Here is a 14,893-nt window from a genome sequence, read left to right on the forward strand (position 1 = left end):
TAAGAAGTTTTAAAAGCGCTAAGCAAACTTTGTTTTGGAAATATTCTTAACTTTATTATAGGATTCCAATGCAAATAACTGCATTGTTGATATATTCTTCATTCTGCTTCACCCAACTTATTCCTATTACAACATGGTTTTTTTCTCTTTCCAACTATGCTAGAAACACTAATTGGTGTGGATCTCTCGTCTTCTGCCAGAATACACACATTTCTATCCCTTTCCTTTAATTTTCTTCTCAAACCCATCTACTCTTCTTCCAAACACTCTTCTACCCTACATAAACAGATAAACCATCTGCACTGAATTTTTCAATCCAATCAGTAGAACAAACATGATCAAGCTTTACCTAGGTTCTAAGTTGCTCACTTCATAAAACCTCAGTAATACACATCCTGTTTTTCAGCCAGCACCATACTACCTCCAGTATGCATGAAGAGGTAGTTTAAAGAGGTAGATTACTTTCAAAGAAGGAAAGTTTTCACAGGGGAAATTAAGAAAATATTTTGGACAACAAAATTAACAGCTGCTGTTTTAATCTTCTGTTCTGCTCATATTACAACAGCAGAGCCAGAAGACATGTTACAACCTCCTCTCACAAACACAAATTTCCCCTGGAAGGCAGTTACACCATCAAATTTTTTGCTTGTTTCTTCTGGGAGGGTTATTTTTAGTTTTCAGGTACACTTTTGGACAGTTAGGATAGCATTCTTAGGGGGGCCAAAGTAGTGGGAAAGAACAGGTAGGGAAAAAATAAACACTTTAACCCATGCTGATACAGTTGCTAATAACATCAAAGAACTGGTAGGAAGTCACTCCTCATTCCATCTTGCTGCCAAAATTAAGCGACGAGGCAGCAAAATACGGTCATATAATTGCCTTTTTCTGGTTTCTCAGCCTAGAAATAGGATTAGGTTTATCTGTATAGTGTAGTACTGAACAGAATACTCCTTTGCCTTGCTTGTGTTAAAAGCTGACTCATCACTTCAGAAGCAGAACAACACTCAGGGAGGAACTACTACAGCGTGATCACCCACAGCAAAAATAGCACATTTTTGTATATGAAGATGGAGGAAAAGGGCTGCTGTCTACTGCACAAAATAGTATGAACAATCAGGCATACCAAAATTTTCTGGTTGTACTGGATTCAGCCTCTTCAACTACTCTGCTGTTGTATTTTCAATCGATTTAGCACACAGTATACCAAGAAAATGAAGAACTTCCTGACTTAAGAGGCAAAAAATTGATGATGCCAGAATACCAAGGAAAGCAATATTATGTTTCAATGCCACCACAACAGTTCACCACCAAACTGCCCATTGCCCCCATATTTCCAGACAACAGCTCTATCAGCGACTTCATGCTCCCCTTCTCAGTCCAGAGTGTGTGTGTGCATGTTAAGAAAACAGGAAAGAAACTGGAAAAAAAACCTGAAGACAGTCTCTTGTATGGTCCAGCTTACAATTCATGCCAAGTCATTCACCTGTGCATGATGCTACTCAGTAAGCCTGGCACACAAAAACAGAAATCTATTAGCTAATGAACATCAAACCTGATGGAAATGGTTACAATAATTAAGTGAAGGGAGAAATAAAAAAAAAAGAGAGGGACTGAGTGCAATAAGAACTGAAAGCATACAGGAAGAAATATGGAAGGGAGTGGACTAGAAGACAAGGATCCCCACTACAGGGGAAAAAAAAGCTGGATTTGTTGTCTACAGTACACCAGGATATATCTCAGACTTGACAGATGATTGCTAGCTTCACACTGAACTTCCACATAACTTTTCCCCAATTGAGATAATACAGTCAGTATTTCAGTGGCAGAATACCTGCCATTCTTTTATTTAAACACTACAGTTCTAGACAGATCATGAAACAACAGGGCTACTACCTAGTGATAAAACAACATTAACTCATGTGTTCTATTGTTATATTTTGAAGCTTTATCAATTCTTCATAGAGATGCCTACCATTAACAGTGTTTCTAGCATGCTAAGGTAGATAATGGTGCTTTGAAACAGGTTGAGAGAACAATCTGAAGAATCTGGAGCTTGTTTGCCAGAAACCTAAGAAAAATCTGAATTTGAAGGTACTTAAAGTTAGTATAAGCTTAAAGGGAGCTCCCGGACTTAGAGACAGAGTGGTGGTGGAGGTCCCAGGTGAGACTCTGACTGCAAACTACCAGACAGACACAGCAACTTGATGATGTAGAGTTGAGAAGGCCTGAAAAACCTAAAGGTGGTGGAAATATCTGAATACCTGTAAGTGATAGTGCCCTTCAGTAGTTCTGTTTCAGTCTTTATCAATGTTAGCACTGCTTTGGGTGAAATGCTTAGGAAAAACTCCAGCAAAAGGATTTAGCCTGCAAGCACATCCCACTCACTCCCATCCCCAAGAGCCCCTTCCTTATTTTGTGCTGTACTCTGTCTCCTTAGAGCCACACCAGCTGGCTAGTGATGTCCAAGATACTATACTGATAGTCCAAGAGCTAGATGGCAGCAACAGCAATGGGTGGACGAGAGTGACAAGAGGAAGGACTATAAATAGGATAAATATGTCTCCTTTGTTATTTTATTTGTTGTAGAAACATTTAATTCTAACATTTAAACCATTAAGTAGCCATCCAACTACCCGCACAGACTTCATGAAGTTTCTTCCCCAGTCTCCCACATTCTTTATCTGGACTCTCAACTAGATTTCCCTTTCAGTCCCAATGCTTCACCATATCTATTCTTATTCTGTTAGACTAAAGAGAAGTGAGAAGACCACTACTTAAGACCTCAAAGGCTGAAAAATGGCAAAGGAACTCAAACTCACATGGAATGACACGAAGTTATATTTTCTTTGCCAGAATAATACCGTGCATATTTGCTGCAGTTAGGTGTTTTTGCAGGTCACTCCAGAGCAACTCAACTACCTATAGATACAACAGCCTAGTAACCAGATTTACTTTCCCATAGGCCTTTGCTCATCCGTTACAGTACAATCACCATTTTCAACAGCAGTAAGGTCAACAAGCAGCTACAAAGAAGGGAACTAATGCTTACCCTGTCATAGCTGGAGTGTGAAAGACCACTGCTGCAGTTGAGTACTCACTGTGGATGGGAATACTGGACACATTTTATTTCTTTTTTCCATCCTGCAAACAGAACAGCTTACTGTGGTTTCACTTTCCAAAATGCAAAATGGCAAAAGTTTTGTCAGATACGGGATAAGCATCAGCCTATCCAGTTCCTCCATTTAGATAATTCAAGTGCTATAAGGAGATGTATCAGATACCAAGTCCATCAAATGCCAGGTACAAGAGCTTTACAGAAAGAACAGAGTAAAACCTTTACAGAAACCAATGCCTTTTCACTCTGAGATCCTTAAATGCAAAACATGAGCAGGGCTTCAGTTTTAAAAGCTGCAAGTCTTTTCCATAATAAGGTTTAAGAGCAATCCAGACCTGTATGAAGAGGTACTACCATTAAACTTCTCCCTGCCAGCAATACAGCAGAAGTTTCAAGTGCAAAAGTTGAAGGAAATACAGAATATTTCCATTTCCAAACAATTCCAAATTTATCAAAAAATTGCTTTGTACAAGTTTCAGAAGTCAGCTAAAAGCTTACTGAGGCTGAAGGTATGCCAGAGGGGAAAAAAGTCTGATTAATATCACAGGATCCAGACTCTCCCACCCACGGCAGAACATGTCCAAAGTCGAGCCAATCTGTTACAGGAAACCTTGTCTTGAACAAAGAATCTCCTCACTCAACCCCGTATGTTTTCTAAGGGATTGTTTTTCAGACCAGAGAATAAAGTTATCCAAGCTAGGACAGCTCTGAAGGCACCTTCTGAGAACTTCTACTCCTAGCCAGAGGGTCCATGAACACTAAAATATTAATACTACACTTAAATTTGAATTTCTTCCCTGACACACACACCCTGGAATTTCACAACTGGGACAGCCAACTTCAGTTTATAGTATTTTTCTGTACTCATCTCCCCACAAACTAGATATAATCTTTGCTGTGTCCAAATCCTTTTGACTGCCTTCTAGATTTATTTCCAGTCCAAATACTTTCAACTACTGGGAGGCAGTTAAATTCATGCAAATGCGGATTTATTTTTTTAAATGAAGACTAATTCAGAAAAATAAGATAAGCATCTTTCGCTTCTTGCGTGGGCCAATTATTACGTTTTATACTTGCCTTTATCTGAAAAATTAATAAAAACTTCCACTGTACTCTGAAGAAACACAATGCATTCTAAAGTCTTCAGTGTTCTTATTTAGAAGGAACTACAGTAATCGCAAATATTAATCATAGTCCTATAGTTTTTGAACAGTCCTTATTTGAAGGAGAAAAGCATCCACAGATCAAGCAAAATGCTCTTGCATAAAAGATGGCTTCATTAAACTTACTATGATTGTTCCAATCCCATTTTCCCCTCCCATGAATAAGCAAAACTTCCCAAGATTTATTTCAGTTCAGTTGGTGGTGGTGGGAAATACTGGATGTTAGATAAAAAGATAGCCTTAACATATTGCTTCATGCTGCTGCATGTCTGAGAGTCATAGTCTCAGAGCCAGAAGCTAGCAAGTAAGTCTGCAGTTTGCCTAACATGTCAAAAAAGCAGTGTTATTGCAAAGGGGACAAGGGACTGGGCTTGCCAGGTGTTCCTTTTTTTAATTATTAAGTCCTACTGGAAGCACACTGGCATATTGCCTTGAGGACAGAACTAAGCTTTTGGGAAAGTATTTTAAAAACTCGCTCCAAAATGAGACCTCATATTGTAGTGGTTTGCCAAAATCTAACTTGCAGTTTTAGCTCTAGCTTCCATAGTCAGCCTGCACAGCTTTGCTTCACAAGTATCCAGATAATAAGCAATCTGCTCTTGATCCTGCATTCAAAGTACTTAAAGTGATTAACGGATCTGCACATGGACGGAGTCCGGGCTTTCCGCATGCAGCCTTTACCTACCTTCTGTTGGGTACTCTGCCATTCATTCCAGTGGACCTGCATCTTTATTCTAATATTTGTTTGTGGTGCAGAAGGCTAAGTGCTGCATAAGATCCTGTAGAGCACAGAATTTAAGACTCACTCAGAATTTCACATCTTAGAAGGAAAAACAAAGAATATAAATACTGTCTCTAGTAATAAACAAATATTTTTTCTTTTATTACTAACCATCCAGCAACAACACACTTAAAAAAATATACACCTTGAAAGCAAACGCTTTTTAATTATTAGGTACACATGAGAGTTCAGCAAATCCATAAAGCTGGCCAACTGTCCTCTTCTATCAACCTAGAGGAGGTGATGGATGTGACAGCACAGCAGTTCTTGGATTTTAAGCCTTGCAGTACAGTAACTCCAAAGAGCTAATGCATAGTGGGGGAAGGGATAGGAAAGGCCTCCAGAGCCACGATATATTTAGAATCGATCCTTTCACCTAGCCAAGCTGAAAAAAGTCTTATCGCTTTAGCTATCTGGTACAAAACACTTTGAATGCTCCTGGAGAACACTCAAGTGAGTTTCCTAGAAAAATGGAGCTGTTCAGCTCTGGTTTCAGACTAAATCCTACCATACTGCTTACATTGGAACAGCCTCCTAGCTCAGGCATGGATTATTGTACTCTTCATAATCAGTTAAGTGCTCCAAGGAAAAATATAATTACATCTGTACCCACAGTGCTTTGCCAAATCCTATCAGTTTGAAAGCTTGCAACAAATCAAGAACTGTATTAGGCAACAACAAAAAAAGGGAAGAGTAGAACCACATAAATGACATTTGTTAATTGTCGCTCAAGAGGCTGTCTGAAAAGAGATTTAATAATAATGCTGGTTCAGTGAGAGCCATTTCCAAGCAAATAGAAACATGAAATTCATGATGAAAGAAGTAGCACAGAACTGTTTTGCTTTGGCTTCAATTAAGACATCTCCATGAAACAATCAATAACACCAAGTACTATTCATTCCTGGAATAGGTTGGTACTCCACAATCTAGAAGGTAAGGAAGACACAGAAACTTCACAGGCAGCAGCACAAACCACTCCAGAAGCTGGTTTTTGGTGATTTGTTTGTGGTTTGTTTTTTAAAAAAAATCAGATTTAATTTAAAAAAAAATAAGAAAAGGAAGAGAGGTGTATTTCCATTCATTGGAACAGATGTTAAAAGGCTCTGAGATGCACAATCAACACCAAGCTACAGCTGACAGTGAAATTCAGACTGTCTTGAACACTGCAGTTTTATTTTAAGCTGAGCAGAACAAGTTGCCAGCTGCTGAGAAAGAGGGTAGTCCTGTACTCTTGCACATGAAAGCCCATGCAAGAAAACAGCTCATGCAGTAAAGCTATCAGAAAGCTGTTCATTTTTTGATGTGTTAGATTTCTGTTCGTTTTCTGACCCAGCTTACTCTTGTGATCAAAGAGTATAACACAGTACCTGATGAAGCATTAGTAATATCCCCCAGTTACCAGATGACCATAATCACATCAAAGCCACACACTGTGTGACTGATTACATCAAACAAGAAAAAACAAATCAATAACTCCAACAGCAAGATTGACAACACTTCAACAAGCAGAATTAGGCATATCGAGTTCAATTGATCAAAGTTGTGAGATTTTTCTTGTTTTCAGGATCCTTGAACAATGCAAAGTCAAAAGCAACTACAGACTATTCTCTCTAACATCTCTTCCTAGGTCTATACTCTAAGAGAAGAACAGGAACTCCTGTAGCACTTTTGTGGCAGGGGGACCACATGGCCTGACATGCCACTGCCCTTACACATACCACCTTTACATCAATTATCCATACTAGCACTTTGTAGTACCCCAAGAACCCCCCAGAAATCCCCAATTTAAGCACAGCAATTGTTGTGATAACAAAATCTTAGTGGTAGAAATATTGTTACTAGTAAATGGAGCTATTGGAACACTATCATTTGCTATACACCTAAACAGTAAGTTTATAAATCAGCAAGGTCGAAGCCATGCTCACATCTTAAATGAAGGTTTCCAGTTGTAATACAAACAGCAAATCTTAAGATTTCTCAACAGCCAAAGAAAATCCCAGAAGCCTGTTTGATGAAGCATCAGAGGAAGATGTCATACAGCCAACTAGGAGCTTGGCTTCTAGCTCTAAAAATGAATGCTGTACTAAAGTCCTGCATGAAAGGACATACAGGATTTCAGAGATAATTTGGAATCTATATGTGCATTAGACGTTTGTTTTGGGATAGTATTTTTGTTCATAATAAAAACAGTGTTATAATAAATGCTTGAGTAATATAACAATGCTTTTAGAAAGCAGAGTCGAAGGGCTGTGTGTGGTAGTTAACACCACAGATAGGGTGTCTATCCTCTGGCTACTTCCTTCTGCAGAGAATCTTAAATGATGCTGCACCATGCTGCCAATACTACCATAATGACTATTCTACAGGCTGGGACCCAAAGATTTACTATTACGCAAGTGAGTCCTCTTCTCCCTGATCTTGAGGAACACTGATGAAACCAAACAATGCAATTCTAAATCCTCATACATTGTGATAGTTTCTCTTCTTAGCACATGAGGTTTTGCTATTTCTTTTTCATATCTGGAAAAGTTCAGGTCTGAGAAGGCTGAATTTACCTTACCATTAGTAGTTGGACAATTAAGCAGCAATTATCAGATATGCCAGTCAACTTTGGCAACCTTTTGGAAATCAAAGTCACACCAATCTAATTGAAACTATCCTAGAATCAGAAAGTAAACATGTACCAAAAAGCAGCTACTTAAAATCACGTGCTATATCCTGTATTCTTTCCAACAGCTTAAGGCTTTCCTTGTCTTGTCATAAGGGAATATGCACCATCTTCAAAATGGGATATTGCTTAAAAATAATCGTCTTCGGTGATGAATCATGACTTCAAAGAGCAAGACTGTGTTTAATTTCTGATGCTTCAAGAGTGAATTTGTTTGCTTCAGATATGTTGAAATTCTGAAAGGAATTGTTTGGTAAGAAAAGCAAAAGTGAAGCTGCTGACAGAAATCTCTCAAAATTGAAATTAAGTTTGAGTTGGGAGCAACACCAAAAAAAAAGTAGAGCTGAAAAAGTCATTCTAGCTTCCCAGAAATGCCACAACAAGGCTGTTCTCAGTCTTGACTTGCTACTTAGAAATTTCATAAAAACACAGATTTATCCCAGCTCTGTCACAGACGGTCAGACAGTGAATTCATGGGAGTGGCAGGCAGATGCTTAGGTACACATCAGGCATGACAGTGCCCAGGTCTGCTCATATCTGTTCTATGGTTCCATATGCACAATTTGGAGAAAGTGCTTAAGGTCATAAGTCTTGGTTATTTTTTTCTTAGGAGCAAAAAAAAACCTGCAGAAAAAATATATGCAGTGGCACAAAGACATGAAAAGGATATTAGCTAGCTTTTTTAAATAGACAGGCACAATGTAACTCCTTAAAAATGCGAAGAACTCTTTCCATTCTTTTCTACAAAGATAAGGGATTCCATTTGTAAAATTGCCTTTTTGCTACTTGGTGTGGGCAGAAGAATACTAAAGTATTCTTGTGGACAAACTTCTTCCATAAAGTCTTTCTATTTTTGACTTGCAATTGACAGTGAAGACATCAATTCATATTCAACTAAAAGAAACCATTTACAGGAAATTTATTTCCATTTTGGAACTCTCAGAAATCTGCTAAAACATACTGAAAATAAGACTACAATATGCAAGCATCTGTCAAAGCTCTAAGAGAGGAAAGTAGTTGCACCAATTTAGACAAGCTAAGGAAAAAGAAAAAACAAAGTAAACTGTCACTCTACTTCTGTGAATTCCCAATGTCTCAACAGCTTAAAAATTAGCATCACTTTCAGGTATAATTTACATCTTCTGAATTAAACACATGAAATGAATTTTTTTTTTTCATTCTGCTCAACAAAAAGTTGTAGTAATACTGGCATGAATTTCATCATCATATTACCACATGCAAAAAAAAAAAAATCACAGTTATTTGGAAATTTTTTTAACCACAATACAAGTGACCAGGATATCTGCACAAAGGCTGATACTCTCGGGAGACAGAGGAATAAGCTGAGTAATCAGAACTAGGAGTTATGCACCATTAGCAATATCCTCTGGCATGTTCATAGAATCAGATCATAAAATCATAGAATCTTTGGGCTGGAAAGGACCTTTAACTGTCATCTAGTCCAAACCCCCCGCAGTAAGCAGGGACATCTTCAGCTAGATCAGGTTGCTCAGAGCCGCGTCCAACCTGACCTGGAATGTTTCCAGGGATGGGGCATCTACCACCTCTCCGGGCAACCGGTACCAGGGTTTCACCACCTTCATTGTGAAAAATTTCCTCCTTATATCTAGTCTGAATATGCCTTCTTGTAGTTTAAAACCATGACCCCTTGTCCTATCACTACAGGCCCTTCTAAAAAGTCTGTCCCCATCTTTCTTATAAGCCCCTGTAAGTACTGGAGGGCTGCAGTCAGGTCTCCCTGGAGCCTTCTCTTCTCCAGGCTGAACCACCCCAGCTCTCTCAGCCTGTCCTCATAGGAGGGGTGTTCCATCCCTCTGATCATATTTGTGGCCCTCTCCTGGACCCACTCCAACAGGTCCATGTCTTTCCTGGATAACTGTTTAAGGGCAGAACCTGAAAAGTCATCTTTAATCACCCTTAGGAGTATATTCAGGTTGTTTGAAAGACTTGATTTCTACTGTACACACTTTTTAAATCTTATATATAAAAAAAAGAGGTTTACTGATTTTTGCTCCCTGAACTGAATTAGAGAACATCTGCATAAAATTAATCTCCCAGCTGGTACGTGTGTCCCACCCCAAAAATCTCACATTTTTATCACTTCCCTCTTAGAGGGCAAAGGACCACCCAATAATGCCAGATCAATTACTCACCCAGTGTAAAGCATTCAGATGCCATTGACATAGTTTCACTATTCTTTACATAAAGCATTACTCACACTCATTTAATTGCACTGACAAAGGAAATCCATTCTGATAGAAGGTACAACATTGGAGAGTTAGTCAGCAAATTACACTGAAGTAGCAAAAGCAGAAATAATAAAAGCAGAAATAATGCAGACTTCCAAACTGCTCTGCCAACACACTTTAAGCAGATCCTGGAAGAGTTCTCTGTGACACTGCCAGAGGAAAAAGTTTACATTAAATACTTTTCCTCCTCTGAAAAGACCAACAGAAGAGGGTCAACTATGAATGGATTGGGATGTGAATACTGCAACAAGGAATGAGATAACTAATCACATATTTATCACGACCAGTATGTAACATTCACATCCTGTTGTCCTTGGGTTGGATTTGAACTAGTTGCAAGGAATCCCTGCTTTTAAAAAAAAAAAAAAAAGAACAAGGAACATTTTAAGTCCTAGGGACAACTGTCCAGAGACCATGTGAAAGTCAGTTCTATTATCACCTTTATGAACACAAAAAGGCCTAACAACTGCATAAAATAAGCAAAGCTATAGCAGAGTTTGGAATTCTTTACAAAGTTAGAACTTTGAATTTCAGGATATCACAAGCTTACCTTGGTGATCCAAAAAGTAGGACAGGTGAACACCTTCAAAGAAACAGAAGGGAAGAACTACTGACTTGACTGAATCAGAATTGTGGGGAATTATTTTGAGCTCTGTTCTTACCTCTTTCTTTGACCTTGGCCATGTCACTTTGCTGCTAATCTTCTGTGCCACTTTGTGGAACACAAACATGGTGACTTTTACAAAGCACTTTGCTAACTGGCACAAACACCCTCAGCAAAAATCTTTCAATGTAGTGCAAATAACAAACATACTTTGCTGAGCCAGTCAAAAAAAAAAAAGCAAATATGCTTTTGGTAGTTCTCTACAGCATTAGTTAACTGGCATTTTTCCTATAGCAATGCTGGCATACCTAACATTGACAGACAAAATAGAAACAAACAGGACCAGGTTAATTATTTACAATACTTCACTAAAACCAAAAGAACTGCCCTTTTTGATCCTAAGCATTATATGCCAAGCACCTTGCTCTGCCCAGAAATGAGACTCAAATCACAGGTAAGAGATCGGACAAAGGAAAACTCTTAAGAACTGTGCTAAACACAGTGATGTTGACTTCAGTCAGCACTCCTAGTTGCTTTTTTCTATAGCTCAGCATTTAGATTATTTAGGAGCCTTCACAGTGGGAGAGGCCTACCACCAATTCCGTAACATATGCTCAGTGGAGCACCAACAGGCAGCTGAAGAGAGAAAGGTTAGCAATATCACCGGATGAAGAGAAGAAAAAGAAGCCAGGGAGGATTCTGACAGATTAATAAGATTAATTTTCATATGGAATAAATTAGAACTCTTGAATCAAATGCCAAAAAAAGATAAGCATTTATCTCCTCACACAGCAGAACAAAATAGCTTACATAACTGATACGCGAGTTGGTAATGCCACTGAACACTCACCTACCAGACTCGCTGCCAACTGAACTGACACTCAGCAAAAGAATTTCAGGGTCTCTAAAAATAAGTCACAGGTGTGCAATTTGTTCTGTAAAGATCTTTAGGTACTCATTTCCTGATAGCATCCCCAAAGCAATGAAACTGGCAGCCCTCAGAACCTCCAGGATTTACAATAAATATCAGCTTCAAACACACACAGTACTTAAAGTTATGATAATGAAAAGGAAAGATGAAGAAAAATGATGGAACAGGAAGAGTGTTCAACTTTTTGGTTAAAAGGAGGAAAATAGACAATCGGTTTGGAGAGTGCTTTTTGATGAGAATCTCAAGAAACACCTCCTGGAATCTTCAGATAATCCCCTGAAGTTCATTCCCTATACAAGACAAAGTTACCTCCCAAAGCAATCAAAACCTTATGTTCTTTACCATGCCACCAGAAATGTTGAGAACTATTCCAAGCATTGTTTCAGTACTTATTACTTGAGCCCACAAAGCTGCAATAGTTCAGATTAAACAGGACTTTTTTCAAGTTCTTATACATATATAATGGGGTAATTTCTAAAACTTCTATTAAGGTGTCCACTTAACTTATTTTACTGTTCAAAAAGTAATGTGACCTTCTTAAAAGGTTCGTGAAGTACTGTCCTTATGCATTCTGTACCTGCCTAAATATAGGCAGACATCTGAAAGCAAGGCATTCTCTGATCTTCTTCTATACTAGTAGAAAATTTGATTTTAAATAAGGCAGCTCTGTTCTTTCCCACTCCTCCATGTTGTTCTCTAACTCCCAGACTAACTCATCCTGCAGCTTCAGATGGATAGTGCAGGTCCCAGCTGGTGCTTGAAGGCAAGATGAGATGTATGAGAGTCACTATCTATTACTACATGTAGGAAGTACCAATGAGTAGATCAATACAGCTGATGCTCCTATGACAGCTCTGCAGTACTTATAGATGTTTAGTACATGAAAGAAGTGTCTGCAAGAATCTTCTCCAAGTTCTTGCAAGCAGACGCTGTTCATTCTCCAGAGACACGTTACTGCCTATGAGTTGGTGGGTGGTAACTTGTGCAAAGAAAACGCTACAAGCTTGTAATTCTACAGGCACAAACCTAACAACATAACCTGTTCTCAACTACCTGGAGTAATTGAGAAAACTAAGTACATCAGAAAACCACAGGAAACACAAGCCATATATATAAATCAGGATGCAACAACATACTTAGTCCACTAATCTTTACAAACTTGTGAAAAGCTCTCCATAGAAAACAGAGCAGATAAATTTTCAAGATGCTTACTACATATAATGGAAAAAGGATTTCAGCAATGCAGTGACAGAGTATTCAGGAAAGACATGATTTGGGCAGTCCAAAGTTGTTTATCCTACAGATAGCCATGAGTTAAGTCTACCTGCATGTATAGGTAATATACATTTTTGAGGGAAAAACACAAGCAAAACCACAAACCAAAGAAACAAACAAAAAAAACCAACAGAAAAGACCAACAGTCCCTCCCTCCAAAAAAAACCTTCCACCATTGTCATAATCTAATACTTATCCAATATTTATACTTACTTTATAGATACACCCAAAAAAGAATATAGATTATCAAATGTTTAAAATGGTATACATTTTTAAGAATGTCTGTTCCACCACACATCACAGAATGAACAACTCTATATTGCCAAACTAAAGTAAACAGCAGTTGTAATATGTCAAGCCCACACCTGAGGTTACTAATTCATCTTATTCCAAAATAATGAATTTTCCCTAAAATACTTGAAGTCCTTCCCTCCAGTACCAGCTCCTATATTTATTTCATTTCCCAAACGTCTGCTTTCTGCAGACTTAGCTGGGCTATAATTTTCCTATACCCATCATTTCTGTACTAGATCTGATGGTATCTTTGGTCAAGACCACCATGTAAATTCTCTACCTCTCCCCTCCAAACACTGGAGGTTTTTGAATCTTTCCACAGGCATTCCCACTGATTCTTCCTCTTCTTTTGCAATTGCCTCCTCCTAAATGAGGAAAATTATAGTAATATATGTAGCAAAACCCTCAATTTCTCACTGACAATTTACTTTTGCCCTTGCTGCTGACAGTACAGCTGTTTTCTAGCATCCATATCTGTATGTAGTTGGTGACACTGTGCATTAGTGTTCCCCTAGTTGGGCTGGATCTCTGGTTGATATATCTCCCTTTTACAATTAGCACTCTCCAATCTGAATAAAACAGTGGAATACCAGGAGCTAACAGCTTTTTATCTTAGAAAAAAACCCTTTCATTTTAAACCTCAAAAACATTCAAATAGCATTAAACAGTAAAGTCTTAATGGCCTGTTAGCAAAATAAGCAAGTAAATATTTTCTTGGGTAAGGAGGAAAGGCCCAGCACTTAAAGGCAACCATTTCTTATTCTCAGATGCAGCCAGCCCAAGCTTCACCTGTGAATGCAGTCCATTAACCAAGCCAATCAATTGTTCATTTTACAGCATTTATCAATATGCCCGTATATATACTGCCATCTCTAAGGGAAGGGTTTAGATATTAGGAAATCTTTATAGACATTAAGATCACCTTACTCTAACAAAAAGTGAAACTTCAATAGTATGAGAATAATATTATAGAAACTAATTTGAAAGCTCTCAGTTTCTACTTTCAAACTCACTAGCAAAAGTTAATAATACTTTTTTTTTTTCCCCCCTTCACAACAAACTATGTAAACTCACTGCCACAAGATTCGAAGCAAAAAAACCCACAGAAAGATTCTGCAAGGCCTGGAAATTTACAGCATTGTAATGGTTAATGCTAGCTCTTGTGAATCTGCTTAAGACAGTAAAATTCCCATCTGTCAGACCTCTTTGCTAGATGTTACTGCCCTCAAAGCAAAAGAGAACATGTGTCTGCATCCCAGCCATACAGTTCATAGTGCTTCCTATTAACTCAAGCCATAAATGAAAATGAGTTCATAGTAACACACCTATCTAAACCACTGCAGCCAACATGCAGGTACGTGTTTGCTCTTGCCATCTTAGACATAGACAAGCAGAGAGAAAAGCTAAACAGCTGCATGCAGGCATCAAGAAATGAGACAACAATCTTTAAACCAGTGCAGAACTTGCTTCCACACTCATAAATAATGTTCTACACACGCGTTTGGCTTCAAGGCAATTTTAAGTTTGGGAACACAGACACACTACAAGAACAATACTCAAGCAGAGTAGCTATTAGTATTACAGAGTATTAGTATTACAGTAGTAAATCATTCACCATGATTTCCAGAACCGTAACTACCAGAGTTCAGTCCCCATGTTCTAATGGGTCAGCTGCATCCCATGTAAAGCACCACAAACAATCAGCTGAAGTCCTGGGTGTACAGGGGAATCCACCAGGACATTTCATTTACCTGAGTTAATGTTTCTGTCAACACCAGCTCTATGAGGGATA

General features: G+C 38.4%; 1 protein-coding gene across 1 annotated transcript in view; it reads right to left on the minus strand.

The window, feature by feature from the left end:
* The window catches only part of MAP3K9 (mitogen-activated protein kinase kinase kinase 9), a 48,564-nt gene that overhangs the window by 32,703 nt on the left and 968 nt on the right, over positions 1-14,893 (minus strand). The window lies entirely within an intron of this gene.

Source organism: Phaethon lepturus, unplaced genomic scaffold (genome assembly GCF_000687285.1).
Source record: "Phaethon lepturus isolate BGI_N335 unplaced genomic scaffold, ASM68728v1 scaffold4680, whole genome shotgun sequence".
Classification (NCBI taxonomy): Eukaryota; Metazoa; Chordata; class Aves; order Phaethontiformes; family Phaethontidae; genus Phaethon; species Phaethon lepturus.